This window comes from Pinus tabuliformis, chromosome J (genome assembly GCF_031772625.1).
Source record: "Pinus tabuliformis cultivar Carrire ecotype Pingquan chromosome J, CPIR1, whole genome shotgun sequence".
Classification (NCBI taxonomy): domain Eukaryota; kingdom Viridiplantae; phylum Streptophyta; class Pinopsida; order Pinales; family Pinaceae; genus Pinus; species Pinus tabuliformis.
Genome location: NC_142295.1, coordinates 1,312,180,907 through 1,312,184,256, shown reverse-complemented (window position 1 = coordinate 1,312,184,256; position 3,350 = coordinate 1,312,180,907). Strand labels below are relative to the sequence as shown.

At 40.1% G+C, this 3,350-nt stretch overlaps 1 pseudogene; it reads right to left on the bottom strand.

Moving 5' to 3' along the window:
- Positions 1–1,825: 1,825 nt before the first annotated feature.
- On the bottom strand, positions 1,826–3,002 carry LOC149232084 (organic cation/carnitine transporter 4 pseudogene; annotated as a pseudogene).
- Positions 3,003–3,350: the final 348 nt, after the last annotated feature.

Genomic DNA, 3,350 nt, shown 5'->3' with positions numbered 1-3,350 from the left:
TTACAATGCCTTGTTAAAGCCCGAGCAACCTCTACACTATCTCTATGTGTCTCACAACTTCCTAGATAGGTTGAGGCCAATACTTAACCAATTTTTTGCCTTCCCAAGTCGTTATTTCGTTTCATTGTTTAGTGAGGAATTATACCCATATTTAATAGGAATTTTCCTCCATTGTATTGTGTAGTTCCTTTAGGCTCTTCCTCTTACTACATGCACCATCTGTACAATTCAAATAATTATACAATGATAGTACACTTCCCTTGAACCCCAATCTTAGTTAGGTAACTCTTAGATGTGACATGCATGAGTTAATTATGAGTCAATCTTCAGTTCACTAGTTGATACTCTAGGCAACACCACACTTGACTTCAGGTAGCACCACACTATACTTTAGGCAACACCACACTTCACTTCAGATAGCATCACATTGTACTTCAAGAAACGCTATATTGAACTACAGGCATCAAAACACTACATTTCAGGCAGCACCATGTTGTACTTCAGGAAACACCACACTACACTTCAGGCAACATCACACTCAACTACACGCATCACCACACTACTAGACCTCCCACTAGTTCCCTCAATAGTTGGCGCTAATGTAACTAAATTTAACTTAGTTGAAGTGAACTGATTAATTTCAACTCAAAATAAACTCAACCAGGGCTTCTATAATATAGGAGACACTATACATGACTCTAGTTAGACCGTCAACTCGAATCCTCCCACTAGTTCCTTCAATAGTTGGAACTAATTTAACTTATTTTAACTTAGTTGAATTGAATTAATTAATTTGATCTCAAAATAAACTCAACCAGGGTTCCTATAGTATAGGAGACACTCTACATGACTCTAGTTACACCCTGAACTCTAATTAATTATGCCAACTAAGTGAAATTAACTCATTTAATTAATAAAAGTTGTCATGAGATGTGGAATTATAATTTTATTGCCATTTTAATTCAAAAACAAATTAAATTAGAATATTTCTTAATGTTATTTTTAACATTTTTTATGGCTATTTTCAACCGTTCTTCAATGATTGATAAAGATATTAAATTTTATTTTTTGTTGAGCCAAGAAACTAGGCACTTTTCTAAAGAGAAAGCTCTTTTTGTCATCCACCCTCTCATCATAATATGCATCTATATAAGATTTAAGAGTAAAATCTATTCCTTTTGTATACCATAATCCATAAACCATAGTTCCTTGCAAGTATCTAAATACTATTTTAACAACGTTCACATGGGATTCTTTTGGACATGATTTAACCCCTACTACTAGTCCCGCAACTTACCTGATTTATGGTTTTGATGGTATTAAATAAAGAAAGCTACCAATCTTTAAATTCAAATTCAAATTAAAAAAACATCAGAATGCCCATCACATTAAGAAAACAACAAAAACAAAAACCCTCCTTAAATAGAATGCCCATCACCTTAAATAAAACAAAAACAAAAACAATATGGATTAACTATTTTATTTATTCGAAATTGATCCATTCATACGCATTCAACGTTTATGTTTTAAACATCCAACACATAAAACACTTTTTGTAGAAAGGGCTATGCGTCACGCCAACACAAACCGTCACATAATATTACTGAAGTGGAGGCCGCCGAAACATTAGGTCCATCAAATTAAATCATTCCCTGTTGGTGGAATCTCTGCTTTGAAGGCTGCCATAGTTTCCAAGACCAACGAAACTCCCGCTGGTATTGACTTAAGGTTCTCGGCCGCAATCGATCTCATGACCTCCATGGCCTCTTCCAGCCTGCCCTTTACCAGAAACCACCGCGAGGATTCCGAGAGGAATGGCAGAACTTTATAAGGCGGTGGGAGTGGAAGTCACAATGTAGAGAAGAAGCCAACTGTCGGAAAAGTAGGCAAGAGCAGAGAGCAACCCTATGCCGAAGGAATAGAAGTAGAAGGCCGACATGCCTACTGGACCTCTTCTCGAGGGACCCACGGCCTCCGTTGCCAAAACAAAGGATGATAACCCTACGCCACCGCATGTTATGCCCGTCAATAGACGAAGTATCAAATACACCCAGAAATGAGGCGACATTGCCGTCAAGAAGCCGAGGATGGCGTTGCGGGCGCAAGCCAAGTTCAGCACTCCTTTCCTTCCAAGTGAAGAATCCGAGAGTCGTCCAAACAGCCCTGCACCTGTATTATGGAAAAAAATGACACAAACCCTAAGCAAAATGTGTATCCCGATCGTCAGTGAACATAAACCATAAGTGGCTAATACACGGAACGGTTTCCTCTGTTGCAAATTTCCTCTACTTGTTGGAATTTGGAAGTCAGAATTTTTTGGTTCCCGAATTTCTGTCAAGATTTTGAAGATTTGATTACCGAATTTCTCTAAAGATTCTGAAGATTTGATTTAACCTAGAATGGAACTAAACCGTTGTTTTATCATGGATTTCAGAATAAATTACCGTTAAACTCTTATTGGTGCATGTAATCTGATAAATTTGAAACAGGCAAGAAGACAAATTTTCTACTAGATTTGCTTAAAAATGTCATTACCAATGAGAGATCCGACAAAAAACGCAGACTGCACCAACCCAACTCTGTATTTTTCATAGCAAAAGAGACCCCATTCGGACACAGTGGAAATTCCGCGGCTCCGGTCCCAGTCCCACGATGCAAATAGATCCCGTCGGGCTACAAAATTCGAACCCTCGCTGCATGGAATGGGAATCGTCTGGAACTTTCTGTTTGGTGCAGTGCCAACCAGGCTGACTGTCGGCAAAAATAATGACCATTGTTTGGAGGGCCATCAGTGTCCATGCGAAGCTGGCCAGCACAAAATGCTGAAGTTGCCACCGTTCGAATTCCCCCGCCCATGTCTCTAGCATCCCGTCGATGCCCATATTTCTGCGAGTCTCCGGAACGCCAACATTTTTGTCATCTGTGGATGGCAACCCGTCCCTCAAACCGTCGAGATCGCCGCATGGGTTCTCCATCTTAGCCTCGTCGCATGGGTTCTCCATCATAGCCTCGGCCTCACTTCCAGAAAAGGAATATAATTTTTTAACTTCCCGTGTGGAAGATGGACAGTGTAGATCTATGGGACGTGAGAGGAGGTTATATAACAAATTTTTTTGGTTGAAATTGTAATTTCAACTGCCGTGCAGCGCATTTATTTCGGAAAACCACCAGACTCCATCGCACCGCTTTTCACGAGTTAGTGGTATTCTCCGGAGGGGCAGCGATACAATCACCATCACCATCTGACGCGTGTTCTTACTTCTTAGTACATTTTCAAAACAGCTTCTCATCGGACCATAAAGTTCGAATGAAAGGGCCGCGCGATATTGTTGTCAGCCGTCGGATTAGAT